This window comes from Hetaerina americana, unplaced genomic scaffold (assembly GCF_022747635.1).
Source record: "Hetaerina americana unplaced genomic scaffold, ioHetAmer1.1.p SCAF_8, whole genome shotgun sequence".
Taxonomy (NCBI): domain Eukaryota; kingdom Metazoa; phylum Arthropoda; class Insecta; order Odonata; family Calopterygidae; genus Hetaerina; species Hetaerina americana.
In genome coordinates, this window is record NW_027287427.1 from 39,376,828 (window position 1) to 39,397,959 (window position 21,132).

General features: G+C 37.2%; 1 protein-coding gene across 1 annotated transcript in view; it reads left to right on the forward strand.

The window, feature by feature from the left end:
* Positions 1–21,132, forward strand: part of LOC139697860 (uncharacterized) — a 531,364-nt gene that overhangs the window by 231,229 nt on the left and 279,003 nt on the right. The window contains exon 3 of the mRNA XM_071596719.1: positions 15,613–15,785. The gene's annotated coding sequence lies outside the window, so the exon portion shown is untranslated. The remainder of the gene's footprint in view (positions 1–15,612; positions 15,786–21,132) is intronic.

Here is a 21,132-nt window from a genome sequence, read left to right on the forward strand (position 1 = left end):
TGTATGTAGGAGGGAGTAATGGAAATAGATGGAATTGGAAGGAGGCTATACCAATTAGTTGAATAAATAAGCAGAAAGTAAGAGCTGTGGATTTTGGACTCCAGGTCGAATCCTAATCTGCAAATAAAAAAATAAAAGAATCAAAGAAGATAACTAGGTATTCTTCTTTCATTCGAAAATAAATTTCCTCGTAGTGAATGCATACACTCGATACCATTCGAGTGTGAAAAATAAAAACTTTTTTAATCGCAATGTAAATTATCTCATCTCCTGAGGTTACCATTATTAAGTTAATAATTTCATATATTAAATAAGGTTTTTATCTGTATTTATCCATTTCCTTTTTATGTTAGTTTTTGCAATTCTATATCTACGTTTAGTATCATACCTGTACATCCTGCAAAACACGTCCTTATTTCCATGTATGAGATTTTAAGTCACTCTATTTGTTTATGGAATATCATTGCTTTAATTTAGCAATGGTAGCCTTCGGTTTGAGTTAGGTTTTACATGGGTACACATATCGACACTACTTAATTTCGACGCGTAACAGTAACAGATATACCTAATACTAACCTCAAAATAGAGACGAAAGAAGTGCTAAGTGTTTAAGAAACGAAAGAAAGCTTCTAGTAAATATTGCTGAGGGTATAAGGTAGATGGAAAATTTTAAGTCCTGGTAAAAGAGGAGAATATGAAGGAAACCTGGGAGGATTCGACAATAAGAAAATCATACGGTTGGCATAAAGAGGGTAAAACTGGAGTACATAAGACAGGACGACTTATACGAATAAAAAATTGAATCATATTAAGGTAATTAAATACGCATGTCAGACGTGATGAAAGGAAGTATAATTTTTGCGAAAACGAAGGAAGGCTAAATATAGTGTATATAATATAGCAGGGTGTCAGGTTGTTACACATCTTTTTAGGCAAGGCTTAGAAATGTTGTGGTTGCTAATCTGTGTCTCCATCAAAAATATTCTTTGAAAGGTAAACTGTATAACGATAATAATCAAGGTGATGATTTTGTTAGACTATTCAGAAGTGTTTAAAAGCGGCATTCGATTTTTCAGTCTTTCGGGACTATCCTAAATCTAATTCTGTAGAATGACGTTTAGCAATAATAATTCCTTTATAAATCAGAATAATTATAATTTATTGGTCATATTATATTCAAATATCCCTACCTATTTCAATATTTCTAAATGTATTGAAGCATTAAAAGTGAAAATACTTTAAAACTAAATATCGTGCTTTGATTCAACAGTATAGGAATCTTTAACGTGTACCAGAATTTGTAATAAATTGTTTTTAGGGCCAATTATTACCCTATGAAGATAAAAGAGACTAATTTAAGCGACATATCCTCATAATCTTTCTGAGAGTCAATTGCTCCCATTTTAATCCCATCAATACTCAAGGAATGAACAAGTAAATTCATTTTCACGGGTGATTCATTTTTCTTCCCAAATCTCATGAAGTGGGGACATGATTGAACTGAAAGGGATTAGTAATTACCGAATATCATGCGACGCCTTAGCATTTATCAGCCCTACAATGGGAGTGAGGAGGGTATTTTTAAGCATTTGGTAGCGTGCGCTCGGATTTCTCTGCCTGCTCTCACGCGCGGCTCGAGGTTTGGCGTACCATTGGACGGGGAAATTTAATATCAAAACTTCTCCATTGTCATTTCACCATACCATATCCCATCCCACCTTATTTTCATATTGTGTTCTTAGGGTATATCTACGTTATTTATTTATATATTAATATATATAAATATATATGGAAATATATATATATATATATATATATATATGTTTATATATATATATATATATATATATATATATATATAAACTTCTTCTTATTTATATAAATATATTATATATAAGAATGCGTGGGTGGTCTGAAAAGTTTCCGACCTAACAAAGGTACAAGACTTTTTTTCTGAAATTTTCTGGAATTTTACCCAGGATAGACGGACCGACGGGCGCCGGTTTCTCTGGATGGGTTTGACGCAGGATAGTCTCAGAAAGGCAGTAGGCCGATGATAGTAGGTTACCAGCGTTTATCGAAGTGCGGATCGTTCATTTGTGAGACCTCTATAACGTGACCTCGTAACGTTCCGTCGTGAACCGGTAATTGGAACAACATTACGCCATCAAATTTTGCGTGAAACTGAGCAACGCCGGGAAAGAGACTTATGACATGGTCAATGCAGATTATTGTGATAACGCTATGGGTAGATCGGGTTTTTTTGAGTGGCACAATATTTTTTGGGAGGGTAGAGAAGATTTTGAAGACGCCGGACGTTCAGGACGCCCTTCGACCTCAAAAAGTGACCCAAATCTTGAAAGAATGAAGGCTTTGTTGGAGAGGGATCGCAGATTAAGTGTTCACATGGTGTTTGATGAACTTGGAATACCTGAAAGTGATGCGCATCGACTTGTAACAGAAAACATGGGCATGAGAAAAGTGTGTGCGAAGTTGCTGCCACGAGTGCTCTCGGACGAACAAAAGGAAACTCGGACACGGATCCGCCAAGTGCATCTCGACCATGTGATCTCGACCGGATCTTTTGTGACACTTTTGTGAAAGTCTCACTGACGTGAATAATAATGTACATGAAGTTAGCACAAATGGACTAAGACAAAAACACAGAAACACAAAAAAAGAAGAAACCCAAAAGGTTTCGAATTTACGATTATCCCAGCCACCTTTCTCAAGGAAGATGAGTCGTTTCACTAGGATGGCCGATGTGCGAGCGGAGCGTCCCTAAACTCCCGTTCGTCGCGGAGTTCATTCGCTCGCAAGTCGCGTTTTTCAAATCCCGCCTCGCACCGTCTGGAAATCCGCTGCGACGAACCATCTGCGACTATGATCCCGGAGAGAAACACAGTTATACACTGCCTAAAGATATTACTCGCATTTGAGTCTTTTCTGTGTCTTTTAATTTTAAATTTTCTTCAGAGCAATAAACTGCTTTACGGCCGGACGGAAGTCTTCCTCCGTCCTCTAAGTTATTTTAGTATCATTTTATCCGCTTCACGGTCTTGCTGTCACCGGCTTTCTCTTACCCAAGTGTAATTTCCCGCTGTGGGAAATGGGCGACCCTCACCTCCGCTTCCTTTTTGTACCGCCCTATGCCCAGAGTGTGCCTGTGGGCAGTTAGTGCTGTTACTGACTGTCTTTTTTGTAAAAAGCCGTTCCCTGTCGGCTTTCCTTTCTTGTTAGATAAAAAATTCATATTTTACTCCTAGTTTTAAGTTCCTCCTTCTCGAAAACCACACCTCCATCTCAGTCATGCTTCTTTCTTCAATGCCAAGCGTTTCTTATGTATCATGACCGGTAAAGGTGGGACTTCACTCACCGGGACGGTTTATACTTGCCCGCTTGGACAGTCAATTAACATTTGCGTGAAGGACGGGACTATCAGACGGGACAAAGTTCTGTCCTTCTCTTCCTTGATAAAGGTCTCTGGGACCACCGTTAATTCGAGACCTTGTAAGTTACTTCTTTTTTGTGTTTCTATGTTCTTGTCTTTGTCCACTAGTGGTAACTTCATATGCATTATATATATATATATATATATATATATATATATATATATATATATATATATATATATATGTAATATAAAATATGTATTATATATATATAAATATATATATATAAATATATATATATAAATATATATATATATTTATATATATATTTATATATATATATATATATATTTATATATATATATATATATATTTATATATATTTATATTCCATGACTATATATATATATATATATATATATATATATATATATATATATATATATATATATATATATATATAGTCATGGAATATGGAGATTTTATATATTATTACGGACCTACGGTCAAAAACAGGACTAGATATCAGAGTTCTAGTTCTTCCCGTACATAAGGGCATAAGGTATTTCTATCCTGAACGACGTGTCACATGAGCCAATTCTTTTGCCTCCACTAGCCTAATTAAAGATTGCCTTGGTAGATATTAGGCGGCAAGGAATAGAAGCGACGTCGCATAAAGGTTACGTCTAAGGGGAGGATGTTTGGAGTGGTGGGCAAGAGATAAGCTTCGAGGGACGAAGGAACTAGGCATGGGGCGGAAGCGGAGGCTCAGGCGGGATTTCAGGTGAGCCGGAATCTCGCTCTTCTCGTGATAAGGGATTTACGGGAAGTGATGTCTGAGTTAACTTACGTCCTTAATCGCGTGTTAATAGGGATTTGGGTAAATGCTTTTTAATTTTTTATAATTACTACTCGCTAGTTTCCCAATAAAAGCGATCGGGCAGGTGCTTTGTAGACCCTTCAACCTTTAAAATTTGGTAAGTCTAAAAAATATTGGTTGTAGCAATGGAAAATGCATACAGGCACCAACGCAAACATGTTAATGTTGTCCCAAAGAACATTATTTCCCCATTTCATTGAAAGGAGTTCCTAATTAGTGTGGCTTTCATTAATGCCCAACATGACCAATGAACAAATTTAGAAACAAACAACGTTGGAAATAATTTAAGTTAAGTATGTGCACATAAGGTAAATAAAGCAATGATACATTCTTAATATATTTTTCTGACGGCAAAAATTCGCTAGGTTAAGTAATTTCGTGAAAATTCACCATTTTGAAACTCCTGAATTAAGCTTTCTTTAATTACCTTTTTAAGGTTAAGTAATTTCGTGAAAATTCACCATTTTGAAACTCCTGAATTAAGCTTTCTTTAATTACCTGAAGTGCTTCACTATGACATAGATTATAGACTTTATATTATTTTTTGTAATGATTTTAAATATCTAGGGTGTAAAATTAGTGATGTTTAGAAGGTAAATGTGTAGAATGCAGTCCAAATCATTTGCGAAAAAGGAATTTTTGATGGTAATGTTGTTTTAAAGTATGGAAGTAGCGTCACGCCCAGATTGGTTATATTGCTGTTTCGAGTTTTTCATTAAGATAAAATAAAAAGGCCAGACCTAAATCTGCTCTTTTTTGAATTGCTAAAGGATTTCTAATCCATTGGATCAAACTATTTTTGAACTACCTCCAGCCACCAGGGCTACAATGATGTCTGGCAGTCGAATTCACACAAGTAGGCAGATCATGAAAGGTTTTCTTTTTCATTTTTTCCTTGAATCAACCGCAAAATAACAATATTAATCAAACTGCCTATTACCTAAAGCGGTTCCATCATCATCATAGGCTGTCCATCCGGAACTGGGTCGTACCTGCTTTCATAATTGCTCTTATAATGCGAGTGATTTTTCTCCTTCATATTTCCTTGAGAAGACTTCCTTAGGGCCCTTCCTGTGGGCTTTTATGACCTCAAGAGCTGTGCGGGCTCGGACAGCGTTGTTTTCTCCTGGTATCCATGCCAGATAGGTCAAAGGGTAGGAGCCTGATAAAAGTTAGCCCGCGCAGCGTCTGTTCCCGAGTGAGGCGGCTGCAAAGGCGTCTAACTACAGAGGGCTGGTCAATTGAATCACGTTAAAAACATTAATGAGAAAGACAAGAGGAAATAACCGCAATTATTTAACCTTAGACTATTAGTATGGGCATCATAATGAAAATGGTAACTGCAGTACTCAGCCGAATCGACCCCGTATCGTCCCCGGCCGGCAGCGGGAGAGGCAAGACTTCCGTGGTTTTCATCTCACTAAATCCTTTACTATGCGTGACAGCTACTACACTGAAGCAGAATAGGGCTGGGTAAGTTAGATTAGGAATCTGGAATTTAAGGGAAATGTTACGGGGAAGAAAATTATATAATGTAAAGCGAGAGATGGAGAAAAGAAATAATGATGTTTTAGTTCTATGCGAGGTGAGATGGAAAGATAGCGGGTATTACTGGAGTGATTGTTATAGAGTAATACACAGCGAAGAGGAAAAGAGCCTGCGAAGGGTGGCACTAATACTGAATAAAAATATTGGAAGACGCGTAGTTAACACAAAACAAGTAATGGATAGACAATCACCAGCAGAAGTAAAAGCGAAACAGGCGAATTTGGTCATTTTTCAGCTATGAATGCCATCAAGCAATCATAAGGAAGAGGAAGTCGATAGGGTATACGATCACTTAGAGGATGTAATCGCGGGTGTTTCTGAAGGGAAACATTTGATAGGTATGTGGGAGTGGAACGTGATAGTAGACGAAGGAAGAGACGGTAATGATGTAAGGAACTACGGTTTAAGAAGAAGGATTGGCTGCCGGGAGAAATCAAGCAAGAAATTCTACTGGAGGCAAAGATTAATTATCATCAAAACTTGTTATAGACACCACAAGAGACAGGCGTAGGTACACATGTAACATTCCAGGTTACTCAGAAATTTATCAGGGAGATTATGTTATGGTTAACCACAGATTAAATAAATATTATTCATTAATTAAAAATAATTATTTGAACCAAAGGAGATTTAAGAGGTATGAAAGTCATGTTTAGAAGAACTGTTTGGTAAAGCTTTATGACCAGGAAGCTTAGGCATAGAAAGAGAATATGACAAGGATGGGGTAAATTTGATCCAGACTTATTCGATGCTGAAATATATAGGGCATTTAGGGAATTAAAATCGAATAAGGCCGTAAGAGTGGACAACATTCCCGTGAAACTAAGGAAAGGTACAGGAATTGGTGGAAGGAAGAGTTTTTATGGACTAATTCGTAGCATTTATGAAGGAGGAAATTGGTTGGAAGATTTCGTCAGAGCAATTGGAGTTTCTATCCCAAAAAAGGAAAACACAGGATATCAGGATTATTAACAAGGGGATGGAAATCAGGGAAAATGATACTGGGGGGTTACAGGAAGGGCAGAGGCACGAGTGATGCCATGTAAGTAGGACATATAAGGAGGGACACAAAATACTATCAGGATGAATTTTTCTGTTTCGAAGAATTCAAGGCGTTTGATAGATTGCACTGAATGAAATTAATTAACGTTTTGCAGAAAATAGGAGCAAATTTCCGGGATAGGGGTTATCCGCAACTCCTACATGTTACAGACTGCGCAGCGATACAACGATGTATTTATTTACCCTCTTCCAACAAAACCCAGTACAACAAAACCCAAAACAACCTGACATCCGACATTGCAATAAACCTTTCTTCATTTCCGCATACTTCCTTCCTTTATTCATTTCACCCAATATCCATATTTTATTCCCAACTCTTCCTTGCCTCCCTAACGTTCTCCCATCTCTTAAGCCTTCAACATCTTAACGCCAATCAAATGCTCTGCATCCATCTTCCCCGCTTCCTTTGGATCTCTTCCAGCCATCTACTCTCCTCACCCTCTATCTTCCGCCTAGTACTTCCTCGCTGGTTTTCCTTTCCGTTCATTTTACCTCTTCCATTCTCCAACTCATGCCTGCTCCATTAATTTCCTATATGTTGTATGCCAAGTCCCTTTATCACAGATTAAATCCTCAAATGGGATTTGCACGAGAGAAGATTTTAAGGGGTTAGAGCAATGGAAAATATGTATGGATTGAATATACATTTATTCAAGCCAAACTTCTCAGAGGCAACACTTGAGTCACTAAGTATTATTCGTAAGCATTCCTCAAAGCAAGGAAAACAACTCGGTGCATAAATTACAAACCGAAATCATTAGTAGTCGTTCGTTTCGAACTCCCTAATTTGCATTAACGAGGGCAATTATTGGTATGGTTTCGGTAACTAACCAGACCCTTGCGTTTTTTGCGTTATTAATCACCAGATAACAAGCTTATTATTTCCGGATTTGTTGAAGACCATCCGCCGGCTCGCTTTCCGAAGGATTTTTGGGATGCAATCAAACCCCAATCTCCCTTGGCATTAATAAAACATCTATTGCCCTAATTTCTTCTTATCGCTTCAGTTTGGGTCTACTAGATTCTGATTTCTGATTTTCTTGTTTAGATTTTTCCAAACCTTATCTGGAAATTGTAGGATTGACGCTGTAAATTGGATGAATGTGTCGTAATTAATTTTCATAGAAATGATGTTTGTCGAGATGCTAATCTGTTCTTAATTCAGTCTTTTATTCCTAAAGCGTGCAATGGCACCGTTTAAATCGCAATTAACGACTTTTTAACTTTATGGCTTTATTATCGGTAAAATGAGAAGTTTTTAATCGTTTTGTTCATTGTTAAAAGTAAAAATAATGTTAGTCAAATACACACTAAGATAAATAAATTCGAAGAATCTGCGGGAGATGCCGCAACAGTAACTTTTAACGGAGTCATCCGCTAATATGCATTTCAATGCAACAATTTCAGTTTGTAAAAATCATTCGCCTGAAGGCGAATGATTTTTACACACTGAAATTCGCCTTCAGGCGAATGATTTTTCCACTCTTAAATTATTGCATTGACACAGTAATATGTTGAAAGCATTCATAGATAAGTAGAAGAACATATGAACGTCCGCCATATTTTATGTAACAGTCTTATTTTATACTGGCTAAGTTTATAACAGCATGTTATCTCTTTTTATGCTCATAACTAGTTGATCATAATTCAACGAAGTCAGGTAACTTAAATATGAATTAGGAAGAGGAGAAACATGAAATTAATGGGTAAAGAAATGAGATATTTGTAATTATATGCTGCCAAGGTGACGTTAAATTATATTTGTAATTATATGCTGCCAAGGTGACGTTAAATTTGAGTCAAATGAAGTGGGTGTTTGAATATGTACACATCATTGAAGTACGGAAAACTGGAATAGCTATCGGAGGAGTTAAAAGTTTTCTTCAACTCTGAGAACCAAAGATCAGGAACACGAGCAATTAATAAATTTAAAGTGTTATCGTTTCAACAAAAATGGTTATTAGGGTAAGATTAAAATACATGAGTTATACCCCGAATAATATAGTTTAGTGAAAGAAGTCGAAAAATAATCTTTTATAGAGTATAATTACGTTTTGGAGGGTGTGGAAAGCGACATCAATGCCGATGTTGCTTATTTAAAGGACAAAGAACTCCTCGACCTTATTTTAACTGTTCCTCTACTGGAATGTAGTTTAGGACATGGGTTTCTGTGCTAGTGTGATGCGAATACTTTTACGATGCGAATCCCTTCGTTAAAACCGGTGTTTAAACTAAGTCTAAAAACAGATTGCGCTTTAACAGGTATAATTATACCAATAGTGGAGGGTCCTTGAAATGTTTTTCAAGTCGCCAACTCACTAAGTTCCTTATCAAAACATGAAAACCAATTTATTTCCACCCCTTCGTCTGTTTATAGTTTTCATGATTCTTATCCAGTTCAGAATGGCTATAAATTTCCACCGTCTTCTTTTCTTACGAAACATTCTCCACCATACCACAACTTTCAACATCCCTCTAATCTGTGAATATATCTTCGGAACCTCGTTATGTCTTCTTTGATTTTTTTGTACCAGGCGACTCTCGCCCCTCACCCCATCTAAAAACTCCTCATTTGTCTTTCCATCAATCCAATTTATTTTTTCGGCCTTCTCCGTAATGCTAAAAGCTTTCCAGATTCGCTCATTCTCTTACATCGAAGGCTAAGTTTCTAAAAAAAACATACATTCACTCGTTGTATCAAACTTTTCATCCATCTTTCACTTGTACATTTACTGTTTTCAGCAATCAGATCTTTTTGTGTAAATAAAGAATGTGCTAAAAGAGAATATTTTATTCAAATGAGTATCATAGTAGATAGGTTTCTATGACGATTATGACTCTCAAATAATTAATATGAGCTAGTCAAAATTAAAAATGAAAATTATCCAGGTAGATTAACCCGTCGATAAAAGTATTCCTTAATGGAGAACCTAATAACCAATAACCTTGATGGAGAAAGCAAGTCCAAAGTTCAAGAGGGAAAGGATTTTCCAGATTTTTACTTGAGATCCCAAAGCCTCATTTGTACGTAAAAGTCAATTTCACGGAAACCTGCGCAAACTCACAGATGATTATCTTCTATAATTGATAAAACGGTCAAAGAAAGCAGCTATTTCTTTCTTAAGGGTCCTATGAACTCAATAGGACTTCCATATGATCTTCAGGGGTTCGGAATAAAATTGCCTGGTGTCTTGTGGAACGATATTAGACCACCAATCTTTAATATTTTTACGGACCCCACTTGAGCTCTTTTTTAGAACCGCCATATCATCTGAGAGCACCTTTGGATCACAAAGCACTATATGAGTATTATGATAGTCGGAGCACAGTTCAAATCGTGAATTTAAACACTGAGGGGTTCAATTAAATAGGCATATATTGAATTTATTCTTCATTGGTAGGAAGTGTAGCTGGCACTCAGTTTTCTCCGTAATTTCTCCACGTCTAAGGGTTCACCATGTCTCCTCATTCCCTTGGTCCGGCGAAGGTTGGGTTAAGGATGGACGTTAGGCCGCCGACCGCCAATCGAGAGATAGAGTAAGGGAGGATCGATCCGTCCTCCCCAGACCCACTTCCCCTTCTTTCCTCTCTCTCTCTCTTTCCCTTTTCCTCCGCCTCTTCCCTACCTTCCTCCTCGTCTTCCCCTCCTAATTCTTTCGGCCCAGTAATTGAATTTCCATCCGTTGTCCCCACTCGGAAAGATTTCCCCTCGATCCTCCTCTTACTTTCCTCTCGTTTCCTCCTTTCTCTTCTCCGCCTTCCGGAATGTTGAAAGCCCGCCCTCCCTAACCTTTCCCATTCACCCTCCACCCACGAACACGAAAGGCCTCATCTCATTCCCACCCCACCTTCCCGTTTTTTTTGTATCTCATTTTATTTTATTTTCTCCGCCCCGTACTTTGTTTTCCGTTTAATAGCCCATTGTCTGCTTCCCGTCTCTACTTCCCATGTTCCCCCTGCTTCTTAGGAGCAACCCTTATTTTTTGCTATGAGGCACATGTGAGGAAGGAGTTGGGTTTCGTTGCCCTTCTTTCTTAAATTTGCCAGCAATGGAAGTGCATCCCGATATGGAGAGTCATAAACTACTCCTTTTTGTTCTCACAAGGTAAAATGCTTTGCAATGAATTGTAATGATCTAGAATTATTACCTCGATGGAGAATGGAAGGGCACACGGTCTCTAAGGTGAAGCTTTGTGGTCATTTGATGGCGATTAGCTAGTGAGAAGTTGATTCAAAATCAATGGTTACATTGGCAATATCTTTTCCATGCCTTTTCTACTCGATAATAATTTAGGATTTTTTAATCTAATACGATGGTTTTCGAGTGCTTTATATATAATTGGATATTTCATGAATAACCTGTATGTATTTAGTTTTCAATTTATGGTGTCCTCATAGTTCAATCAGCTTCAATTTTCTTGCGTAACTGTACCATCATATTACTCCATAAATACCTGATTATGATGTAGTGAATGCTGGATTTTCTCTTGATTACTTTCCAACATTTGTTTCGTCGATTTGGCTCATAAACTATACCATGTTCTGCGGTACTATACATTAGATAAACTCTGGGATACTCTATGACTATCCTTACAAATGACTAATTATCTTTAGCACGCGTTTCTAATGTAATAGTTGATATTTTGGCTAGTGTGTTTGCTATTAATCAATTTATAATTCTAATGTTTATTAATTGGTGTTATTCGTGTTAATTTATTATACAATCTAGTGAAAGAGATTTTGTATCAGAAGTGAGTGTTGGCATGGTAATTTTGAGCTTAATCTGAATGTGTAATAACATAGAAGTTTAGTTTCATTAGTTTCGAGTAAGGTTTTCTTTCTCGGTATTATCATCCAGAAAACTTATTGAAGCTTTAGTGTGGGCACAAGGGGGGAGAAAATTATATTTTAAAAGTATGAATATTATATTATATTTTACTTTTGATTTTTACATATGATTAGTGACTACGCATTCGTCTCGAACAAGGTTGAGAATTGCCTTAAAAAATCCACTTTACCAAATGTCTAGAGTCCCATTAATTTTCGTTAAGTGATTATGGCGGTGCCTAAGAATAGGAGAAGTTTAATGCGTCAGCTAAGTGTTTTTACTCTCCGTGAAAACGTCCTCACTGCAAAGAGTTTTTACCCTCTCTGAAAGCACTCCAATGACCTTGCCTTTCCATTCCCTACACCTGTGTCTCGTGGGCGCCAGAGGGATAGTCTTCCAGGAGGCAAAGCATTTCTAATCGGATATTCTATTATGATAGTGTCTTGTTTCCTTTTCTGTACCTTTGCCATAATGCTAGCGGAATTTAATCTACGGAAATGATTTGGTTCCCACAATTTGACCGCAATAGCTCCTGCTGTACATTTTATCCTACAATTCCTACTACTAATACTCTTAATTCTTACTCTTTCCTGTATATAGCGGCAGGTAAAACGCTTTTCCGATTCAGAATGTCTATTATATCCCGATTGTGGGCAGGAAGAGGTGGCGTTGACGTTTCAAATTAAGTCAAAGTAGCATGCGTTTGCGATTATTCTGAAGATGTCAAGTTAGTGAGAATGGAGGCATAAATTGAAAATGAGAAATGAAATCCTTTATCATCTGATTAAAAAACCAAAGGTATCTCACCAAAGATAATTATTTAGTCATAGACTTCAATTTTAATGCCAAATCTTAACCATGACTTTTTCCATTTGAGAAATAATTGTCATATTTACGCATAGAATGTGTTGGGTATTATTTCCACAGCATCGCGCTACATATACGGAGAATGCATGTTGTATATGTAAATAAATGACTATAAATGAAATTGTATTTCAAAACACCGTAGTTTGTTAAGAGTAATAGTAGTAATTAATAAGAGTTTAATTTAAGAATGTACGGATTCTGCTAAATAGAAGCTATTCGTGTCTTCAATATTATGATGCCTATTCTTATATTCTTGATTTTGACTTTTCACCTCGAAATATCATAATTGAATTATTTCAAGTTTGTTATCCGCGGGTTAAATATTCATTATTGCGAAAGAAAATTTTTGAATGAATAAGTTACGTACGGGATTCAGTGAGCACCACTGCAAGGCTAGTAGGAAGTTTTTGTTCCAAATAAAACTTGACGACCTTCTTACCGTACCTTCTTAATGCAGATTCATAGATGCGTAAGTAGCTGCCTTATAATCAGGCAAAACGGGAGCTTATTATTATTTTACTATTAGGCAAAATGCCTGTCAGCTACACACAATAGTGTAAAAAACATGAAGCATACCGAAATGAGAGAAACTCGCACGGAAATCAAATTTTCGGCACCACCACCATACACCTTCGACCACCTTCTAAAGTGAAAAGTGGAGTCCTTCCTCTGAAGAAGTGGTCGAAGGAATTCTCTTCGCGAGCTCTTCCATGTATACAACGAAATATACACGTACCAATTAAAGTTATTCTGTACAATTAAAACAAAAACCAATCAAAAATGGACTCACAGAACTAATTTACAATTCGCCGGACTTGCCGCCTTCGTCGAAGGGAGAATTATTCATCTGGGTGAAGGAGAGAGGGAATCCGGTTTGGAAAGAGAAAGTTGCAAAGAGAGAGGTGGATTGGCATCCTGATGGTGGTGGGGAGGGGTAGTTGTTGTTGTTGTATTTAGGGGAGGCGACCGACAACTGAGGTCATTGCGCCATAGGGGATGGACAGGAAAGGATGAAGGGTGGAGAGAAACCCGGCGTCGGCATTAGCCTTCTCTTTACGAAAGGCGCCAAGGGGTCCGCAGTTTAACGTCCCATCCAACGGACGGCGTACTCACTCAAAGTGCCCTCCACAAAGCACCTCAAGTAGGGATTGAGATACCTCTGAAAAATATTCAACACCGCCGAGATTTGAACCCGTGCCCTCTGGGTAGGAAGCCAGTACGTTAGCCCCCGCATGGTGGGGAGGGAATGGAGGATATTTTTTATTAGTGAGCTTAGATAAGATTGGCATTTCAAATACCTACCCGGGTGTTTACTCCAAAACTTGCTGCTGATTTTGGGAGGATTTCTATGGCTATATGGTAAAAATTTTATCGAAGGATTGATTGCAGAAAGCGATGTGTTAGAAATGGAGTGATTGAGAAATACAAGAGACTATATTAAGTAACTATGAGTGTTGATGCCGATGGAATGGGTGGTGGTGTACTTGCCAATGTAAAAAGAAGGGGAGAAGTCGCAAAAGTGGAGCTGTACGATATTTACGGAAGGGCACGTGGCCATTGAGAATTGTCTGGAAGAAGAAGCTTTGGAATGGAAAAGATGAGAGCACCTTAGCGTCTTGCAAGGTTAGAATTGCGGTTGAGGGTGGTGGCTGTTTTACGCATATATACGAGGAGTTTGAAATAAATGGGGGGTATGGTGAAAGGAGGAAGGATGCGAATTCATTATTTTCTATTTTAAGGCTTCCTTAAAACCTGACGAATTTCGCGAGGGCCGGGGAAAGAGATCGTAGTAATGAGGAGACCATCATGGTGTAGAATTCCGCTTTAGATCATTTGTCTGGGTTTTCTGCGTTTGCCAAGGTAGTTCGATTAAGTTAGTTCATGCCACTCATATGTGGCATGATCACAATTGAGTAAACATATTTGAATATCGTTTTTATTTGTGTCTATGCAATAGTGTCTTTATTATGTACATGCATTGTGTGTGTATGTACATGTGTGCCTGTGCCTCGTATGCACATATATACACACACTTATATATACCTTGGAGGAAAGTCTCACGGATGTGAAAATAATGAAAACGGAGAAGCGAGATAGCAGTAGCGAGCAAAAGCACAGAGAAATACGCAACACAGTGTGTGTTCTCTGTGTTTTTTTTCGCAAGCGCTGTCTCGCTTCTTCGTTTTCATTATACACGTGTATATATGCATGTGTGCATATATATATATATATATATATATATATATATATATATATATATATGTATATATATATATGCACATTGGTAGATATAAGAAAAAGGGATAGGAACACAAATAATGAGACCCTTTTCCATCCATCTACGTGAATATGTGTGGGCCATTTGGTGGGTTTTCGTCTTGGCTGTAATCTACGGACACACGTATACCAGCAGACAAACACATATGGGTGGGGTTTATTTCTTTTATCTATTTAGCCCTTATCGTTTTTTTTAAACATTTTGATCAATTCGGCGTCATTAACCCTACCAATCAATGCCCAATGCCAATCGTTAGCAATCCTCCCCGAGACCCTCACTTTCTCTTCATCCGAATTTTTTCTCCACGGTCCCGTATTTTATTGTCAACCCTCCCCTCTTTCCCTCCTCCGGTCCCCAACGCCTTAACATCCTCGCCGTCTCTTCTTTCCACCTCAGTCCCGTCGTCCCCAACCCCACTCCCGAAATCCCCTTCCAAAACCCAGAAAATTCCTCCTTGGACGGATACGCCCCTCCGTTAATGAAGGCTATATGAATCATTTAATCCCATTTCTGTTAAAAGGGACAGAGTGATGAGATTGGAGATTGGGGTTTATCAAATAAGAAACATGCCGAACGAAACAAGGAGAGGAAACGATATTTTTTTCAAACCCAAGCTGCCCGCAATATGGAGGTTAGATCTCGGTTGTTCCCTTGACCAAAGGCTAAATTTTGTGTCATTTTCCCTTGATTTAATTCCTTATTGTTTCCTTATGTTATTTTCCTCTAATGTTTTATTTCTTTTCTTGTCTCTCTTCAGTCCCTCTCGCGTCTCCAGAACACAGTCCAGCGCGGGGACCTTGGAATGGGCTGTTTGCACGCAGGGGAGCCTTTTGACGCCTTGGTCACAGTTCATTTCGTCGTCGAGCCGTTCGCTTCGTAGATTTTTTATGAGGCTTCGCTGTCAGAGTGGAAAGAGACTCAAGTAGATAGGTAAGTGTTGTCCTGTTATATTAATCAAAGTTTGCTCTCTTCTTCGTCGGAATTATATATTAGCAAAGTAATTTTCTCGAAAGAAGGGCATGATGCGTGTTGGATGGTACATCAAGACACGGTAATAGTTCGTATTCACTGAAAGGCTGTGTTTTCCGTGCTGTTTTGTGACACACATTTTACTCACAAATAATTTAACAGGTTTTGAAAGGATGTAAATCATGAGAATCTTCCTCTCTCAGTCGTCAATTTCTGTTTAAGTATTTCATGCGAAGTCAAATTCGTGATGGTTTCCGACGTGAATTATTTATAGACTTTCTACGATTCATTTTGAATGAAACTTCGTGCTTTGTATATTTCCACAATTTCTTATATTTTTACCAGACCATAGTATTGAGAATTAACATTATCTTCATGTGACATCAATCTGAAAATGACGTTAATCGTCGAAACCACGGTCGGGTAAAAATAGATGACATTGGGGAAATATACCCAGTACGAAGTTGTATTCAAAATGAAAAGTCATATTGTGATCATGCTTTAAAAGCGTGCTCCTACTATTGGTTCAAAAAGAGTCTTGTTGCTATTTCTTTAAACTATGGTCTCCGCGAATTGTAGAAAAAAAAATGGCAAGCTATAAGTTAAAGACTTGGTGACGTTCTTACCTAGAAAAAAAAATAAAATGTTTATTTTATGAAGACACTTGCTAAATGTATTTGAGAAATAAATTCCTATACCCACTTTTATCGTTATTTTTTGGCACAAAAATTCCGCAAGGAATATACAAACTATAATGCGAGTAAAACGGTTGTGTAAAAAATATTTTGTGCGGATAGAATATCGAATAGAATTGCATGAAACAAAACAATTCGTTCACATTATTGGCCATGAAAGGTAAATAAAGCCAGGATTATATTGTAAACTTCAAATTCAATGACACGCCTAAAACATTTGTTCCGCCGCGAATATGCCAATTTTAATAAACGTAAGTGAATGTACACATTTGATATACGCTTGCATTTGACCATGAAAGGTAAATAAAGCCAGAATTATATTGGATACTTCAAAGTCACGCCTAAAACATTTGTTCCGCTACGAAGATGTCAATTTTAATAAATGTATGTGAACCTATCCATTTGAAATGTGCTTGCATTTGCCTCATGTATATGGACTTATTCTTTCATCATCTTTTGAAGGAAAAGCCTTGTCAATACAGTGATTTGGCTCTCTCAATTACTGTTATTTTCAATTCTTGATAAGTTCTAACACCCATAATGCTTTTAATGACATCAACAGACTTATTTCTTCGCCTACTTTTCTTTTTGATTCAAGGGCCTTCCCTTTAATTTAAATTATAAATATTTGTTATGCCTCAGAATATGCCTTAAAAATTTAGTTTTATTAATTTAAAGAATATTTATTTTTCAATAAATGTATATAGCGAGCATACTCGTACGTATATTACCAAGTTACACCAAGCACGGTAACGATATTTAATAATGAACAAAAGCATTTTTATTTCAAGAACTGTTTTAATTTCGCTTATTCGAAATACAATATATAATTGATCAAAATATGTCGACTTGTCCAAATATTTATTTCATTTTTATTTCGATTAATTTTTAAGCAATTTGCATTCAGGAATTCCATTTGTCCTGTTGCACTTCCTGAGCTGAATGGAAAATACGAATTCGTCATTTTATTTCGTGATATGAGGATTTTCTTCGTCGTCATTTTACAAAAATCTCTAATTTTTATTCTTAGAATAAATTTTGCCCACGTGGGAACTAAAGTATTACTTATCACGTTGATTTTTCTCAACTATATAGGACACGTTAAATTTTTCCGACCGTAAAAATTGTTTTAACAACTTTTGTGTTTAATCCAAGTGGCGCTTTAAGTGGATTTTTATGATACATAATAAATCAATATAACGTTTGTGTTTTGACTTTAAGCTGCCGACGTTTATGAAGAAGAAATACTTTATCCCAAGGGGGAGAAAGGATATCAAAGTTTGGTTGTTGAAATCATCTTTTGACCAGGGTTGTAAGCATTATCAGCGAGCCATATCCTCTTTATAGATCTTCATATTACGCTTCAAGACAGAAATTTACCATCAGAAGCTTCGGGCTGAAGGAGATACGATTCCAGTATAATGATTCAATTTGGTCAAGTGTGTGTATTACTCATAAAAAAAAGAGACTTTTAATGAAAGATACATGCCCGAATGATTTTGCGGGCGGTCGCGTGAGGGAGAGGCAAACATTTTCATAAGGGAATGTGATGCATGAAAAAGGAGATGGAAAGGTAAACAGGGTAACAATTATGGCCCGTGTCCCCCGGGGAAAAACATGTATTCCGGAGTTCCCTTGCCCCACCAAGTCCGTAACTGTACCTTTGTGGTGTTTTATGAATTATCATAAGTGCCTATAAAAGTTCAGGGTACAAAAACCAATCATATTACTTCCGTGATCTTTTCTCTCACTCCCCATCCAGAACATCTCCGGGGGCGCTTGCCACTCCCCTTCAATTACAGCCCTGAGGTCAGGTGAATAACTTCAATTTTTAAACCTTATGTGTTAAATGCGTCAATTATTTCTCCTTCAGAGGTGTGATCTGGCCGTGAATTTGCGAAGAGCTTAACCAGTGTCACGCTTTCCTCATATTTACCCACACAAAGGAATGATAAAGGAAAGACCCATCCATAGAGAGACAATCGATCAGCAGCCATTGCGGGAACAGTTTCATGCGTCCCGTTGTCCCTTCGAGAAAACATATGCGTTGCACTGATAAAGAACAATTAATTTTTGTTATTAACTCCTTCCGTATGGCAAAAATCTAAAAAATGGGTCATTGTATGCCTTTTCTTCGTTTTGTACGAATTAATATGCAGGTTCAATTATGAAAGTAATATTTATATAATATAAAAATTAATTTCATAATAATAATTTAATTGCATAAATATATATTATAAAAGTTTATATAAAAGTTTACATAAAAGTTTATTGTGACGCAATTATCCATGGCAGTGCGATAAAACCGGTCGGCATATGTGGTGGAGGGTCTTCCCTTCTAACGCAGCTAGTTGCCAGTTTGCTCTTGAGTGAAAAGACGTGCCTCCGTGTGAAGTGTGTTTTTCGACTTCTCAACACGGCGCGCCCAGCCACACGCCACATTCCCCCAGCCACACGTTCTTCATCGTTGCCAACTTCCTGGCCCGGAGCACCACCAGTGGTCCCCTAGCACCCTTACAGTCCCGACTTGGCTCTGTGCCACTTTTTTTGTTTCTCCGACTGAAGGGAGAGCTGAAAGGAAAGCATAGGGAGACCGTGTGAAACATCCAAAAGCATGTTAAATCGTTCTTTAGAAATATTCCTGTAAGGAGTTTCAGGGTGCCTTCCAGGCGTGGCAGACACATCTACGCTGGTGTTTTGATGCAGGGATAGAGTATTTTGAAGAATTTTAAGAATTTGTACAAGTTCGATCAATAAATCTATTTTTCTTAGAGAATGCGCATTACATTTCTAGTGGACCGTGTGTACTTCGTGTCACATATTCTCAAGGTCGTTATTGGCAGTCTTGAATTCAAGCATGTTCTTGGAGACTTGTTAGCTCTTCCTCTTGGTAGCCAGCGTGGCACTTCTACAAACCCGTAACTGATTTTTCCAGCGACGTAGGATTTTAAAACTCTTTTCAAAACTCAAAAATGTTGTGGCTTCCTATTGCCTAAAATATTATACCATCTTCATCCCCACATAATCAAAGTAGTGCCTTGGTGTTTGTCCTCTAAACCTAGTTTCGTGATAGTGAGCGTGCTCTGTTGATTGAATTTTATTTTAAGTGGTTTCCATATCATGAAATCACGTCAAAACAATTTATTTAATTTTATACGGGGTGAAATATTTGCCGAAAATATTTTAAAAATATTTTCAACACAATCAATGAATTTTTGAGCAAAATATCAACACCTATAAACTTTGTCTTATACCGTCCTAGCTTTTACGACGTTTGGTGACCATATGAGTAGAAATCTGGTCATCTTTCAAAATTTTCTCTGCTTCATCACGTTTCATCAAATCAGTTTGAAGCATCGAGAAAATTATCAACTGCTTGATTTGGTGTCTCAGTTAAGAGTCATTTGCAATAAAATGTCATTTTTTCAGGGACGTTTGTTAACTACATCTACCTAAATCACCGCTACCCAATAAATCAATGACATCTGTATTTGAATTCAGAAATATTTCCAATACTTCCATCTCCATAATGACCATGATCAGTCGCTTTAGTTCGTACCTCAAATGTTTATCTTTCGTTAATTAACGAAATTATTTAAATGTGAAATGTTTTATTTTCGTGAATGATTTATAACAAGGAAAATGGTACATAGGGTCAATGCGATAACTAAGTGTACCACGGTAACTTCAAATAAAAATAGAAGGAAGCAAAAAGGATTCCAAAATTCAAGCATAAAAATTTTGAGATCTTGACCTCCCTACGTTAAATTTATGCAACCCTTTCGACGTGCAAGCAAAGTAAAAAGACGGCTCAAGTTTGAAGTAATAAAAATTATATCAGTGGTAATAAATTTCTAGTGATACGTAGTATAGCAAGCGGAGTAGTACCAGGTAACTGTTGATTTCCTGTCGTTGGCAATGATGGACGCCTTTTTTAAAAAAATATCGCTTAAACTCGCGCCAGGAAGTCCGGGGGGGATATATTTTTCCTGTCATCCACAGGTAAGGAGTAAAATGAATAAAATTTAATTGCTAGGGTAATTGACGAGAGGCTTCATTCAAGGCCAAGGCGAGTTTATTTCTTTTTGCGTGCTCGAGGAAATATATTGAGACAGGCCTTAAGGGAAAATATCAAAGAAGCTACGAGTAGTGACACTCCCCCTCAGGCCATTGATCGATTAAGTCGTCATTCTAATGCGCATTATCGAGATATCTTTAAGGTAGCTTATCCCGAAACCACTGAAAAAATAAATATTGATTTTTTTTAAAGTGGGGCTTTGTCTATATGGAGATAATTAAAAATACGGAAATATTTTCAGTAACTTAATTCCTCTCTTTTCACTGTTGAATTACTGCGTGCGAGTTTGCCAAAAGTTATTTCATATGTCTAAGGGATCGCTCAGCAATATTTAAATATTTGTTATCACGTCGAATAAGCGACTAGGAATTTCAAGGATTTTGAAAATTAATACGCAGACTTCTCGACGCAACGACAGGCTGAAATATGTTTTTGTTATCTGAAAAAAATTGAAGTTTGCGAGCTCGTTTGCATGAAATGTGCATGAAACTTTTGAGGTGAAGATGAAAATGGAAAGTTTTTCTTCTTTCTCCGA